The following is a 17,138-nucleotide window of genomic DNA, read 5'->3' on the forward strand; positions in this document are numbered from 1 at the left end:
TCCTCCCTCTCACTAACCCCCTCTACCTCACTCACCTCCTCCACCTCACTGACCTCCGCCACCTCAACCACCTCTGAGTCTGACATAAGACAAACAACAAATAACAGAGAAAAACAAACAAATAACACACTCCTCCACTACCACTACACACCACACACAAACAAACACTGACAAGAGACTAAAATTAAATCTGACAAGGACCAAAAATAAGACAAACTCAAATAAAACAACACAAGAAAAATGACAAGACTACTTTCAAACACAATACAGCACTCAGAACTTGCTAAACCTCACCAAATCCACAAACCAACTCACCAACTCCACAAAACAACCTCTCACCTCTCCACTAACTAAACCCATGAGATTAGGACGGTTTGGGGCATATTTATATGGTGCCACACAGACACTCCTATCTGAATCACATCTGAAACACAACCAATCACGTTCGAGTGACAAAAAAGAAAGTACAAGTGGAAATGCGGCCGCAAAATCCAACACTGCCGTGATTGAAAACTACGAAAAACAACCCATCATCGGCCATAACTTACTCCCGTTATATAAATCACTTGTGAGGCCACACCTTGAATACTGTGTACAATTCTGGGCACCTTACTACAAAAAGGATATCCTGGAGCTAGAAAAGGTTCAAAGGCGGGCGACCAAACTAATTAAGGGTATGGAGACACTGGAATACGAGGAAAGGCTTGCGAGACTAGGCATGTTTACACTGGAAAAGAGGAGATTAAGAGGGGACAGGATCAACATTTACAAATACATAAGGGGACAATATACAGATCTTGCGCAGGACCTGTTTTTGGTTAGATCAACACAGAGAACTCGTGGACACTCGCTCAGGTTAGAGGAGAGGAGATTCCGCACAATACGGCGTAAAGGCTTTTTTACGGTAAGGACGATACATGTTTGGAATTCCCTGCCTGAGGGAGTTGTAATGGCCAACTCAGTCAACACCTTTAAGAATGGGTTAGATAAATTCCTAATGGATAAGGATATCCAGGGTTACGGGGCATAGTCACGCACTATGGTTATTATAAAAAAGAGGGGTTAATCGGAACGGCAGTCAGCAACTTCAGTCAAAATTTTATACAAAATAATCGTGCATAGGAGACCACAAATAGGTTGAACCCGATGGACAATTGTCTTTTTTCAACCTTAGATACTATGTTACTATGTTACATAAAACACTAATCTGGCCATGAATTGAGAAAAAAATATGAAAAACATTGAAAAATATGAAAAACGACAACTCGCCAGCTTAGGAAATTCCTGAAAAAGATTACAAAAAGTTGCAGAAAAACACATCCTATAGAAATCGAGATCAAACTCCCACCAAATCGGCAGAAACACGATTCTTAGTAAATATACCCCGGATTTGCGAAAACATGTAGCCGCAATGGTGGAAACGGAAATTCCAAGTTTGATGAATTGTTTTCCAATAAAGTGGGAGAGACCACATTTGTGGCCAAAGTCAGTCAGACGCTGAAGAGACAGAATCATAATCCAGCGGAACGCGATATGGCAACATCTCCTACTTCATTTTCTCTGGCAACTGCCGGAGAAAACTAGATTTTCCAAATACTCCTATGTCTATATGTCTGCCTTATAATTCCAGGGGTGCCCTTTCTGAACCTGCTCATCTCTATTAGATATATCTTCTAGTGTGCACTGTGTTTCCAGCATTAGAGAGAGGTTCTTCTCAATTATTTCATGTTAGGGACTCAAATTTAATGGGTCCAATTAGTCAACCTTAATTTTGATTTATTAATGTTTCACATTTTGGGATTATTTACAAGATGCACATTTGTTGTACAGGGCTCTTTTCCTTTATTTCTCTGACGTCCTAGTGGATGCTGGGGACTCCGAAAGGACCATGGGGAATAGCGGCTCCGCAGGAGACTGGGCACAAAAGTAAAAGCTTTAAGACTACCTGGTGTGCACTGGCTCCTCCCCCTATGACCCTCCTCCAAGCCTCAGTTAGATTTTTGTGCCCGAACGAGAAGGGTGCAGTCTAGGTGGCTCTCCTGAGCTGCTTAGAAAAAAGTTTAGTTTTAGGTTTTTTATTTTCAGTGAGACCTGCTGGCAACAGGCTCACTGCATCGAGGGACTAAGGAGAGAAGAAGCGAACTCACCTGCGTGCAGAGTGGATTGGGCTTCTTAGGCTACTGGACATTAGCTCCAGAGGGACGATCACAGGCCCAGCCATGGATGGGTCCCAGAGCCGCGCCGCCGTCCCCCTTACAGAGCCAGAAGACGGAAGAGGTCCGGAAAATCGGCGGCAGAAGACGTCCTGTCTTCAATAAGGTAGCGCACAGCACTGCAGCTGTGCGCCATTGCTCTCAGCACACTTCACACTCCGGTCACTGAGGGTGCAGGGCGCTGGGTGGGGGCGCCCTGAGACGCAATATAAACACCTTAGGGGGCAAAAAATGCATCACATATAGCTCCTGGGCTATATGGATGCATTTAACTCATGCCTGTTTTTCCATAAAAAAGCGGGAGAACGGCCGCCGAGAAGGGGGCGGAGCCTATCTCCTCAGCACACTGGCGCCATTTTTCCTCACAGCTCCGTTGGAGGGAAGCTCCCTGACTCTCCCCTGCAGTCCTGCACTACAGAAACAGAGTAAAACAAGAGAGAGGGGGCACTAATTTGGCAGATAAATCTATACAGCAGCTATATAAGGGAAAAACACTTATATAAGGTTATCCCTGTATATATATAGCGCTCTGGTGTGTGCTGGCAAACTCTCCCTCTGTCTCCCCAAAGGGCTAGTGGGGTCCTGTCCTCTATCAGAGCATTCCCTGTGTGTGTGCTGTGTGTCGGTACGTTGTGTCGACATGTATGAGGAGGAAAATGGTATGGAGGCGGAGCAATTGCCTGTATTAGTGATGTCACCCCCTAGGGAGTCGACACCTGACTGGATGGTCTTATTGAAGGAATTACGTGATAGTGTCAGCACTTTACAAAAGACTGTTGACGACATGAGACAGCCGGCAAATCAGTTAATACCTGTACAGGTGTCTCAAACACCGTCAGGGGCTCTAAAGCGCCCGTTACCTCAGGTGGTCGACACAGACCCAGACACGGACACTGACTCCAGTGTCGACGGTGAGGAAACAAACGTATTTTCCAGTAGGGCCACACGTTACATGATCACGGCAATGAAGGAGGTTTTGAACATTTCTGATACTACAAGTACCACAAAAAAGGGTATTATGTGGGGTGTGAAAAAACTACCCGTAGTTTTTCCTGAATCAGATGAATTAAATGAGGTGTGTGATGAAGCGTGGGTTTCCCCCGATAAAAAACTGCTAATTTCTAAAAAATTATTGGCATTATACCCTTTCCCGCCAGAGGTTAGGGCGCGTTGGGAAACACCCCCTAGGGTAGATAAGGTGCTCACACGCTTATCAAAACAAGTGGCGTTACCGTCTCCTGATACGGCCGCCCTCAAGGAACCAGCTGATAGGAAGCTGGAAAATATCCTAAAAAGTATATACACACATACTGGTATTATACTGCGACCAGCAATCGCCTCAGCCTGGATGTGCAGTGCTGGGGTGGCTTGGTCGGATTCCCTGACTGAAAATATTGATACCCTGGACAGGGACAATATATTATTGACTATAGAGCATTTAAAGGATGCATTTCTATATATGAGAGATGCACAGAGGGATATTTGCACTCTGGCATCAAGAGTAAGTGCGCTGTCCATTTCTGCCAGAAGAGGGTTATGGACGCGACAGTGGTCAGGTGATGCGGATTCCAAACGGCATATGGAAGTATTGCCGTATAAAGGGGAGGAGTTATTTGGGGTCGGTCTATCGGACCTGGTGGCCACGGCAACGGCTAGGAAATCCACCTTTTTACCCCAGGTCACCTCTCAGCAGAAAAAGACACCGTCTTTTCAGGCTCAGTCCTTTCGTCCCCATAAGGGCAAGCGGGCAAAAGGCCACTCGTATCTGCCCCGGGGCAGAGGAAGGGGAAAAAGACTGCAGCAGACAGCCTCTTCCCAGGAACAGAAGCCCTCCCCCGCTTCTGCCAAGTCCTCAGCATGACGCTGGGGCCTTACAAGCGGACTCAGGCACGGTGGGGGCCCGTCTCAAGAATTTCAGCGCGCAGTGGGCTCACTCGCAAGTGGACCCCTGGATCCTGCAGGTAGTATTTCAGGGGTACAAATTGGAATTCGAGACGTCTCCCCCTCGCCGGTTCCTGAAGTCTGCTTTACCAACGTCTCCCCCCGACAGGGAGGCGGTATTGGAAGCCATTCACAAGCTGTATTCCCAGCAGGTGATAATCAAGGTACCCCTCCTACAACAGGGAAAGGGGTATTATTCCACGCTGTTTGTGGTACCGAAGCCGGACGGCTCGGTGAGACCTATTTTAAAACTGAAATCCTTGAACACTTACATACAAAGGTTCAAATTCAAGATGGAATCACTCAGAGCAGTGATAGCGAACCTGGAAGAAGGGGACTATATGGTGTCTCTGGACATCAAGGATGCTTACCTCCATGTCCCAATTTGCCCTTCTCACCAAGAGTACCTCAGGTTTGTGGTACAGAACAGTCACTATCAGTTTCAGACGCTGCCGTTTGGATTGTCCACGGCACCCCGGGTCTTTACCAAGGTAATGGCCGAAATGATGATTCTTCTTCGAAGAAAAGGCGTCTTAATTATCCCTTACTTGGACGGTCTCCTGATAAGGGCAAGGTCCAGAGAACAGTTAGAGGTCGGAGTAGCACTATCTAGAGATGAGCGCCGGAAATTTTTCGGGTTTTGTGTTTTGGTTTTGGGTTCGGTTCCGCGGCCGTGTTTTGGGTTCGACCGCGTTTTGGCAAAACCTCACCGAATTTTTTTTGTCGGATTCGGGTGTGTTTTGGATTCGGGTGTTTTTTTTAAAAAACCCTAAAAAACAGCTTAAATCATAGAATTTGGGGGTAATTTTGATCCCAAAGTATTATTAACCTCAAAAAACATAATTTACACTCATTTTCAGCCTATTCTGAACACATCACACCTCACAATATTATTTTTAGTCCTAAAATTTGCACCGAGGTCGCTGTGTGAGTAAGATAAGCGACCCTAGTGGCCGACACAAACACCGGGCCCATCTAGGAGTGGCACTGCAGTGTCACGCAGGATGGCCCTTCCAAAAAACCCTCCCCAAACAGCACATGACGCAAAGAAAAAAAGAGGCGCAATGAGGTAGCTGACTGTGTGAGTAAGATTAGCGACCCTAGTGGCCGACACAAACACCGGGCACATCTAGGAGTGGCACTGCAGTGTCACGCAGGATGTCCCTTCCAAAAAACCCTCCCCAAACAGCACATGACGCAAAGAAAAAAAGAGGCGCAATGAGGTAGCTGTGTGAGTAAGATTAGCGACCCTAGTGGCCGACACAAACACCGGGCCCATCTAGGAGTGGCACTGCAGTGTCACGCAGGATGTCCCTTCCAAAAAACCCTCCCCAATCAGCACATGATGCAAAGAAAAAGAAAAGAAAAAAGAGGTGCAAGATGGAATTATCCTTGGGCCCTCCCACCCACCCTTATGTTGTATAAACAAAACAGGACATGCACACTTTAACCAACCCATCATTTCAGTGACAGGGTCTGCCACACGACTGTGACTGATATGACGGGTTGGTTTGGACCCCCCCCAAAAAAGAAGCAATTAATCTCTCCTTGCACAAACTGGCTCTACAGAGGCAAGATGTCCACCTCATCTTCACCCTCCGATATATCACCGTGTACATCCCCCTCCTCACAGATTATCAATTCGTCCCCACTGGAATCCACCATCTCAGCTCCCTGTGTACTTTGTGGAGGCAATTGCTGCTGGTCAATGTCTCCGCGGAGGAATTGATTATAATTCATTTTAATGAACATCATCTTCTCCACATTTTCTGGATGTAACCTCGTACGCCGATTGCTGACAAGGTGAGCGGCGGCACTAAACACTCTTTCGGAGTACACACTTGTGGGAGGGCAACTTAGGTAGAATAAAGCCAGTTTGTGCAAGGGCCTCCAAATTGCCTCTTTTTCCTGCCAGTATAAGTACGGACTGTGTGACGTGCCTACTTGGATGCGGTCACTCATATAATCCTCCACCATTCTATCAATGTTGAGAGAATCATATGCAGTGACAGTAGACGACATGTCCGTAATCGTTGTCAGGTCCTTCAGTCCGGACCAGATGTCAGCATCAGCAGTCGCTCCAGACTGCCCTGCATCACCGCCAGCGGGTGGGCTCGGAATTCTGAGCCTTTTCCTCGCACCCCCAGTTGCGGGAGAATGTGAAGGAGGAGATGTTGACAGGTCGCGTTCCGCTTGACTTGACAATTTTGTCACCAGCAGGTCTTTCAACCCCAGCAGACCTGTGTCTGCCGGAAAGAGAGATCCAAGGTAGGCTTTAAATCTAGGATCGAGCACGGTGGCCAAAATGTAGTGCTCTGATTTCAACAGATTGACCACCCGTGAATCCTTGTTAAGCGAATTAAGGGCTGCATCCACAAGTCCCACATGCCTAGCGGAATCGCTCCGTGTTAGCTCCTTCTTCAATGCCTCCAGCTTCTTCTGCAAAAGCCTGATGAGGGGAATGACCTGACTCAGGCTGGCAGTGTCTGAACTGACTTCACGTGTGGCAAGTTCAAAGGGCATCAGAACCTTGCACAACGTTGAAATCATTCTCCACTGCACTTGAGACAGGTGCATTCCATCTCCTATATCGTGCTCAATTGTATAGGCTTGAATGGCCTTTTGCTGCTCCTCCAACCTCTGAAGCATATAGAGGGTTGAATTCCACCTCGTTACCACTTCTTGCTTCAGATGATGGCAGGGCAGGTTCAGTAGTTTTTGGTGGTGCTCCAGTCTTCTGTACGTGGTGCCTGTACGCCGAAAGTGTCCCGCAATTTTTCTGGCCACCGACAGCATCTCTTGCACGCCCCTGTCGTTTTTTAAAAAATTCTGCACCACCAAATTCAAGGTATGTGCAAAACATGGGACGTGCTGGAATTTGCCCATATTTAATGCACACACAATATTGCTGGCGTTGTCCGATGCCACAAATCCACAGGAGAGTCCAATTGGGGTAAGCCATTCCGCGATGATCTTCCTCAGTTGCCGTAAGAGGTTTTCAGCTGTGTGCGTATTCTGGAAAGCGGTGATACAAAGCGTAGCCTGCCTAGGAAAGAGTTGGCGTTTGCGAGATGCTGCTACTGGTGCCGCCGCTGCTGTTCTTGCGGCGGGAGTCCATACATCTACCCAGTGGGCTGTCACAGTCATATAGTCCTGACCCTGCCCTGCTCCACTTGTCCACATGTCCGTGGTTAAGTGGACATTGGGTACAACTGCATTTTTTAGGAGACTGGTGAGTCTTTTTCTGACGTCCGTGTACATTCTCGGTATCGCCTGCCTAGAGAAGTGGAACCTAGATGGTATTTGGCAACGGGGGCACACTGCCTCAATAAATTGTCTAGTTCCCTGTGAACTAACGGCGGATACCGGACGCACGTCTAACACCAACATAGTTGTCAAGGACTCAGTTATCCGCTTTGCAGTAGGATGACTGCTGTGATATTTCATCTTCCTCGCAAAGGACTGTTGAACAGTCAATTGCTTACTGGAAGTAGTACAAGTGGGCTTACGACTTCCCCTCTGGGATGACCATCGACTCCCAGCGGCAACAACAGCAGCGCCAGCAGCAGTAGGCGTTACACGCAAGGATGCATCGGAGGAATCCCAGGCAGGAGAGGACTCGTCAGACTTGCCAGTGACATGGCCTGCAGGACTATTGGCATTCCTGGGGAAGGAGGAAATTGACACTGAGGGAGTTGGTGGGGTGGTTTGCGTGAGCTTGGTTACAAGAGGAAGGGATTTACTGGTCAGTGGACTGCTTCCGCTGTCACCCAAAGTTTTTGAACTTGTCACGGACTTATTATGAATGCGCTGCAGGTGACGTATAAGGGAGGATGTTCCGAGGTGGTTAACGTCCTTACCCCTACTTATTACAGCTTGACAAAGGGAACACACGGCTTGACACCTGTTGTCCGCATTTCTGGTGAAATACCTCCACACCGAAGAGCTGATTTTTTTGGTATTTTCACCTGGCATGTCAACGGCCATATTCCTCCCACGGACAACAGGTGTCTCCCCGGGTGCCTGACTTAAACAAACCACCTCACCATCAGAATCCTCCTGGTCAATTTCCTCCCCAGCGCCAGCAACACCCATATCCTCCTCATCCTGGTGTACTTCAACACTGACATCTTCAATCTTACTATCAGGAACTGGACTGCGGGTGCTCCTTCCAGCACTTGCAGGGGGCATGCAAATAGTGGAAGGCGCATGCTCTTCACGTCCAGTGTTGGGAAGGTCAGGCATCGCAAACGACACAATTGGACTCTCCTTGTGGATTTGGGATTTCAAAGAACGCACAGTTCTTTGCGGTGCTTTTGCCAGCTTGAGTCTTTTCAGTTTTCTAGCGAGAGGCTGAGTGCTTCCATCCTCATGTGAAGCTGAACCACTAGCCATGAACATAGGCCAGGGCCTCAGCCGTTCCTTGCCACTCCGTGTGGTAAATGGCATATTGCCAAGTTTACGCTTCTCCTCCGACAATTTTATTTTAGGTTTTGGAGTCCTTTTTTTTCTGATATTTGGTGTTTTGGATTTGACATGCTCTGTACTATGACATTGGGCATCGGCCTTGGCAGACGACGTTGCTGGCATTTCATCGTCTCGGCCATGACTAGTGGCAGCAGCTTCAGCACGAGGTGGAAGTGGATCTTGATCTTTCCCTAATTTTGGAACCTCAACTTTTTTGTTCTCCATATTTTATAGGCAGAACTAAAAGGCACCTCAGGTAAACAATGGAGATGGATGGATTGGATACTAGTATACAATTATGGACGGACTGCCACGGTTAGGTGGTATAAAAAAACCACGGTTAGGTGGTATATATTATAATAATAATACAATTATGGATGGACGGACTGCCTGCCGACTGCCGACACAGAGGTAGCCACAGCCGTGAACTACCGCACTGTACACTGGTTGATAAAGAGATAGTAGTATACTCGTAACAACTAGTATGACACTATGACGACGGTATAAAGAATGAAAAAAAAACCACGGTTAGGTGGTATATATTATAATAATAATACAATTATGGATGGACGGACTGCCTGCCGACTGCCGACACAGAGGTAGCCACAGCCGTGAACTACCGCACTGTACACTGGTTGATAAAGAGATAGTAGTATACTCGTAACAACTAGTATGACACTATGACGACGGTATAAAGAATGAAAAAAAAACCACGGTTAGGTGGTATATATTATAATAATAATACAATTATGGATGGACGGACTGCCTGCCGACTGCCGACACAGAGGTAGCCACAGCCGTGAACTACCGCACTGTACACTGGTTGATAAAGAGATAGTAGTATACTCGTAACAACTAGTATGACACTATGACGACGGTATAAAGAATGAAAAAAAAACCACGGTTAGGTGGTATATATTATAATAATAATACAATTATGGATGGACGGACTGCCTGCCGACTGCCGACACAGAGGTAGCCACAGCCGTGAACTACCGCACTGTACACTGGTTGATAAAGAGATAGTAGTATACTCGTAACAACTAGTATGACACTATGACGACGGTATAAAGAATGAAAAAAAAACCACGGTTAGGTGGTATATATTATAATAATAATACAATTATGGATGGACGGACTGCCTGCCGACTGCCGACACAGAGGTAGCCACAGCCGTGAACTACCGCACTGTACACTGGTTGATAAAGAGATAGTAGTATACTCGTAACAACTAGTATGACACTATGACGACGGTATAAAGAATGAAAAAAAAAACACGGTTAGGTGGTATATATTATAATAATAATACAATTATGGATGGACGGACTGCCTGCCGACTGCCGACACAGAGGTAGCCACAGCCGTGAACTACCGCACTGTACACTGGTTGATAAAGAGATAGTAGTATACTCGTAACAACTAGTATGACACTATGACGACGGTATAAAGAATGCAAAAAAAACCACAGTTAGGTGGTATATATTATAATAATAATACAATTATGGATGGACGGACTGCCTGCCGACTGCCGACACAGAGGTAGCCACAGCCGTGAACTACCGCACTGTACACTGGTTGATAAAGAGATAGTAGTATACTCGTAACAACTAGTATGACACTATGACGGTATAAAGAATGAAAAAAAAACCACGGTTAGGTGGTATATATTATAATAATAATACAATTATGGATGGACGGACTGCCTGCCGACTGCCGACACAGAGGTAGCCACAGCCGTGAACTACCGCACTGTACACTGGTTGATAAAGAGATAGTAGTATACTCGTAACAATTAGGATGACACTATGACGGTATAAAGAATGAAAAAAAAACCACGGTTAGGTGGTAGGTATATAATAATAAATAATACAATTCTGGTCGGACGGACTGCCTGCCGTGTGCCGACACAGAGGTAGCCACAGCCGTGAACTACCGCACTGTACACTGGTTGATAAAGAGATAGTAGTATACTCGTAACAATTAGGATGACACTATGACGGTATAAAGAATGAAAAAAAAACCACGGTTAGGTGGTAGGTATATAATAATAAATAATACAATTCTGGTCGGACGGACTGCCTGCCGTGTGCCGACACAGAGGTAGCCACAGCCGTGAACTACCGCACTGTACACTGGTTGATAAAGAGATAGTAGTATACTCGTAACAATTAGGATGACACTATGACGGTATAAAGAATGAAAAAAAAACCACGGTTAGGTGGTAGGTATATAATAATAAATAATACAATTCTGGTCGGACGGACTGCCTGCCGTGTGCCGACACAGAGGTAGCCACAGCCGTGAACTACCGCACTGTACACTGGTTGATAAAGAGATAGTAGTATACTCGTAACAATTAGGATGACACTATGACGGTATAAAGAATGAAAAAAAAACCACGGTTAGGTGGTAGGTATATAATAATAAATAATACAATTCTGGTCGGACGGACTGCCTGCCGTGTGCCGACACAGAGGTAGCCACAGCCGTGAACTACCGCACTGTACACTGGTTGATAAAGAGATAGTAGTATACTCGTAACAATTAGGATGACACTATGACGGTATAAAGAATGAAAAAAAAACCACGGTTAGGTGGTAGGTATATAATAATAAATAATACAATTCTGGTCGGACGGACTGCCTGCCGTGTGCCGACACAGAGGTAGCCACAGCCGTGAACTACCGCACTGTACTGTGTCTGCTGCTAATATAGACTGGTTGATATTTAAAGAGATATTAGTAGTATACAACAATACTATACTGGTGGTCAGGCACTGGTCACCACTCCTGCAGCAAAAGTGTGCACTGTTAATTAATATAATTGTACTCCTGGCTCCTGCTAACAACCTGCAGTGCTCCCCAGTCTCCCCCACAATTAATTATAAGCTTTTAATTTATACATTGATGACTGTGCAGCACACTGGGCTGAGCTGAGTGCACACAGACTGAGTCACACTGTGTGACTGACTGTGCTGTGTATCGTTTTTTTTTTCAGGCAGAGAATGGATATAGCAGAGAGAAGTGAACGGATATATTATATTAAATTAAAGTTAACTAGCAACTGCACTGGTCACTGACTGTGGTAAACTAACTCTGTCTGCGACTCTGCACAATCTCTCTCTATCTAATCTATCTATCTCTATTCTAATGGAGAGGACGCCAGACACGTCCTCTCCCTATCAATCTCAATGCACGAGTGAAAATGGCGGCGACGCGCGGCTCCTTATATAGAATCCGAGTCTCGCGATAGAATCCGAGCCTCGCGAGAATCCGACAGCGTCATGATGACGTTCGGGCGCGCTCGGGTTAACCGAGCAAGGCGGGAAGATCCGAGTCGCTCGGACCCGTGGAAAAAAAAGTGAAGTTCGTGCGGGTTCGGATTCAAAGAAACCGAACCCGCTCATCTCTAGCACTATCTCAAGTAGTACTACGACAGCACGGATGGATTCTAAATATTCCAAAATCGCAGCTGATTCCGACGACATGTCTGCTGTTCCTAGGGATGATTCTGGACACAGTACAGAAAAAGGTGTTTCTCCCGGAGGAGAAAGCCAGGGAGTTATCCGACCTAGTCAGGAACCTCCTAAAACCAGGCCAAGTGTCAGTGCATCAATGCACAAGGGTCCTGGGAAAAATGGTGGCTTCTTACGAAGCGATTCCATTCGGCAGATTCCACGCAAGAACTTTTCAGTGGGATCTGCTGGACAAATGGTCCGGATCGCATCTTCAAATGCATCAGCGGATAACCCTGTCTCCAAGGACAAGGGTGTCTCTCCTGTGGTGGTTGCAGAGTGCTCATCTTCTAGAGGGCTGCAGATTCGGCATTCAGGACTGGGTCCTGGTGACCACGGATGCCAGCCTGAGAGGCTGGGGAGCAGTCACACAGGGAAGAAATTTCCAGGGCTTGTGGTCAAGCATGGAAACGTCACTTCACATAAATATCCTGGAACTAAGGGCCATTTACAATGCCCTAAGTCAGGCAAGGCCTCTGCTTCAGGGTCAGCCGGTGCTGATCCAGTCGGACAACATCACGGCAGTCGCCCACGTAAACAGACAGGGCGGCACAAGAAGCAGGAGGGCAATGACGGAAGTTGCAAGGATTCTTCGCTGGGCAGAAAATCATGTGATAGCACTGTCAGCAGTGTTCATTCCGGGAGTGGACAACTGGGAAGCAGACTTCCTCAGCAGACACGATCTCCACCCGGGGGAGTGGGGACTTCACCCAGAAGTCTTCCACATGATTGTGAACCGTTGGGAAAAACCAAAGGTGGACATGATGGCGTCCCGCCTCAACAAAAAACTGGACAGATATTGCGCCAGGTCAAGGGACCCTCAGGCAATAGCTGTGGACGCTCTGGTAACACCGTGGGTGTACCAGTCAGTGTATGTGTTCCCTCCTCTGCCTCTCATACCCAAGGTACTGAGAATCATAAGAAGGAGAGGAGTAAGGACTATACTCGTGGCTCCGGATTGGCCAAGAAGGACTTGGTACCCGGAACTTCAAGAGATGCTCACGGAAGACCCGTGGCCTCTACCTCTAAGAAAGGACCTGCTCCAGCAGGGACCATGTCTGTTCCAAGACTTACCGCGGCTGCGTTTGACGGCATGGCGGTTGAACGCCGGATCCTGAAGGAAAAAGGCATTCCGGATGAAGTCATCCCTACCCTGATAAAAGCCAGGAAGGATGTAACTGTGCAACATTATCACCGTATTTGGCGTAAATATGTAGCGTGGTGTGAGGCCAGGAAGGCCCCTACAGAGGAATTTCAACTGGGTCGTTTCCTGCATTTCCTGCAAACAGTACTGTCTATGGGCCTAAAATTAGGGTCCATTAAGGTTCAAATTTCGGCCCTGTCAATATTCTTCCAAAAAGAACTAGCTTCAGTTCCTGAAGTTCAGACGTTTGTCAAGGGGGTACTGCATATACAGTCTCCTTTTGTGCCTCCAGTGGCACCTTGGGATCTCAATGTAGTTTTGGGGTTCCTAAAATCACATTGGTTTGAACCACTCACCACTGTGGACTTAAAATATCTCACATGGAAAGTGGTAATGCTGTTAGCCCTGGCCTCAGCCAGGCGTGTCTCAAAATTGGCGGCTTTATCCTATAAAAGCCCTTACCTAATTTTTCATACGGACAGGGCAGAATTGAGGACTCGTCCTCAATTTCTCCCTAAGGTGGTTTCAGCATTTCACTTAAACCAGCCTATTGTGGTGCCTGCGGCTACTAGGGACTTGGAGGATTCCAAGTTGCTGGACGTAGTCAGGGCCCTGAAAATATATGTTTCCAGGACGGCTGGAGTCAGAAAATCTGACTCGCTGTTTATCCTGTATGCACCCAACAAGCTGGGTGCTCCTGCTTCTAAGCAGACTATTGCTCGTTGGATTTGTAGTACAATTCAGCTTGCACATTCTGTGGCAGGCCTGCCACAGCCAAAATCTGTAAAAGCCCATTCCACACGGAAAGTGGGCTCATCTTGGGCGGCTGCCCGAGGGGTCTCGGCTTTACAACTTTGCCGAGCAGCTACTTGGTCAGGGGCAAACACGTTTGCTAAATTCTACAAATTTGATACCCTGGCTGAGGAGGACCTGGAGTTCTCTCATTCGGTGCTGCAGAGTCATCCGCACTCTCCCGCCCGTTTGGGAGCTTTGGTATAATCCCCATGGTCCTTTCGGAGTCCCCAGCATCCACTAGGACGTCAGAGAAAATAAGAATTTACTTACCGATAATTCTATTTCTCATAGTCCGTAGTGGATGCTGGGCGCCCATCCCAAGTGCGGATTGTCTGCAATACTTGTACATAGTTATTGTTACAAAAAATCGGGTTATTATTGTTGTGAGCCATCTTTTCAGAGGCTCCTCTGTTATCATGCTGTTAACTGGGTTCAGATCACAAGTTGTACGGTGTGATTGGTGTGGCTGGTATGAGTCTTACCCGGGATTCAAAATCCTTCCTTATTGTGTACGCTCGTCCGGGCACAGTATCCTAACTGAGGCTTGGAGGAGGGTCATAGGGGGAGGAGCCAGTGCACACCAGGTATTCTTAAAGCTTTTACTTTTGTGCCCAGTCTCCTGCGGAGCCGCTATTCCCCATGGTCCTTTCGGAGTCCCCAGCATCCACTACGGACTATGAGAAATAGAATTATCGGTAAGTAAATTCTTATTTTTGCAAATAAACAAAAGAAATTGATACTTATGTCAGAGCTCATAAACAGAAACAACTGGAATAGCCTCCAAAGAAAAATATATCACCAATCTTTTAGATGCAAAGTTCAAAGGTTGTCCTTGGAAATGGAACTCCCTTCTGTTCTTAATGTTCCTCAGTAAAAGAAAAAACAATAACACAACATAGTGTAATCTGTTTTAAAATGACAGCACCTGTGCTCGGACAAATGGAAAAAGAGTGGGGACCAATCACCTCCTTTTACCTTAGAGATTACCTCAAGGTTAATCGAGGTAAATGTACTTTATTAAAAATAGAAGGATAGATATCCACAAGCAATCATTGAATACACCCCCTGTGGAGATATGGTTACCTTACTAAGATCCCCAGGAAGATGATATAAAGCATGGTTTTTTTTTCCAAAGCAATCTACAAACGACAGACAAACGAATCCCCTTTGTTAAATGGAACCACTTAAAAACCTCCCAGAGTTATATGGAAAGAGACACATATGTTGCATAGTGTGATAAAGTTTAAAAAAATGTAATTAAACACACACTTAACAGGTTAAAAGACATTAAAAGGGAAAAACATCCAGTGTATATGCACGCTTATCAGATGACTATTGTCTGAGTGAAAAATCAGACCAACGCATAAATTAGAGTCACGGTTTTACTCCAAAGTAGATGGTCCTCGCTCCTCAGGCATGGCAGTCAGCTACATTCTACATGGGGTTTTCCGTCCCATGGCAATGCGTATCGGTTTCCCTTCATCAGGCCTCGGATAAACAGGTCCTTCCCACGCGCGCGCGAGGGGGGCCCTCTTCACTGATTGAAAATGTTGGGAGGTATGTATTCCATTGTTTTTATTATTTAAACAAGTTAAGGAGACATCTTTACTGAAAAAAAAATGTGCCATCTGATGAGCATAACCCAATGGTGTGTTTTTTCAACTGGTACATTCAATTATTTGCAGCACCAGGGGCATAGTGAGGGCGGCAACGGTGGAGCTTGAGCTCCAGGCGCCTGCTCTGATAAGGGCGCCCCAGCCACAGTCCATTGCTGCCTCCAGGACAGGACTGATCATCGGCGCTAGACGCGGCACTACTGGACGCAGTAAGAACAGGCCGTATTGCTGCCAGAGTCCGGGGGGAGGAGAAGCTTCCTGTTCGTGTGGCCTGCCAGTAACAAACATGGCCACGCTGGTCCTGGTCCTGACAGAGGGCTGCTGCGCTGCACATGGGTTTCTTTGTAATATATATATATATATATAGAGATATATATAGATATAGATATATATTAGAGATGTGCAGCGGGCATTTTTCGTGTTTTGGTTTTGGATTCGGTTCCACGGTCTTGTTTGGATTCGGACGCATTTTGGCAAAACCACCCTTTCGCATTTTTGTCGGATTCGGATGTGTTTTGGATTCGGGTGTTTTTTTTCTAAAAACTCAAAAACAGCTTAAATCATAGAATTTGGGGGTAATTTTGATCCTATAGTATTATTAACGTAAATAACCATAATTTCCACTCTTTTCCACTCTATTCTGAACACCTCACAATATTATTTTTAGTCCTAAAATTTGCACCAAGGTTGCTGGATGACTAAGATAAGCGACCCAAGTGGGCGGCACAAACACCTGGCCCATCTAGGAGTGGCACTGCAGTGTCAGACAGGATGGCACTTCAAAAAAATAGTCCCCAAACAGCACATGATGCAAAGATAAATAAAAAAAGAGGTGCAAGATGGAATTGTCCTTGGGCCCTCCCACCTACCCTTATGTTGTATAATAAACAGGACATGCACACTTTAACAAACCAATCATTTTAGCGACAGGGTCTGCCACATGACTGTGGCTGAACTGACTGGTTGGTTTGGGTCCCCACCAAAAAAGAAGCAATCTATCTCTCCTTGCACAAACTGGCTCTACAGAGGCAAGATGTCCACCTCATCCTCATCGTCCGATTCCTCACCCCTTTCACTGTGTACATCCTCCTCCTCACAGAGTACTAATTCGTCCCCACTGGAATCCACCATCACAGGTCCCTGTGTACTTTCTGGAGGCAATTGCTGGTAAATGTCTCCACGGAGGAATTTATAATTCATTTTGATGAACATCATCTTCTCCACATTTTCTGGAAGTAACCTCCTACGACGATCGCTGACAAGGTGATCGACTGCACTAAACACTCTTTCGGAGTACACACTGGAGGGGGGGGGGCAACTTAGGTAAAATAAAGCCAGTTTGTGCTAGGGCCTCCAAATTGCCAGTATATGTATGGACTGTCTGACATGCCTACTTGGATGCTGTCACTCATATAATCCTCCACCATTCTTTCAATGATGACAGAATC

This window comes from Pseudophryne corroboree, chromosome 1 (assembly GCF_028390025.1).
Source record: "Pseudophryne corroboree isolate aPseCor3 chromosome 1, aPseCor3.hap2, whole genome shotgun sequence".
NCBI classification, from domain to species: Eukaryota; Metazoa; Chordata; class Amphibia; order Anura; family Myobatrachidae; genus Pseudophryne; species Pseudophryne corroboree.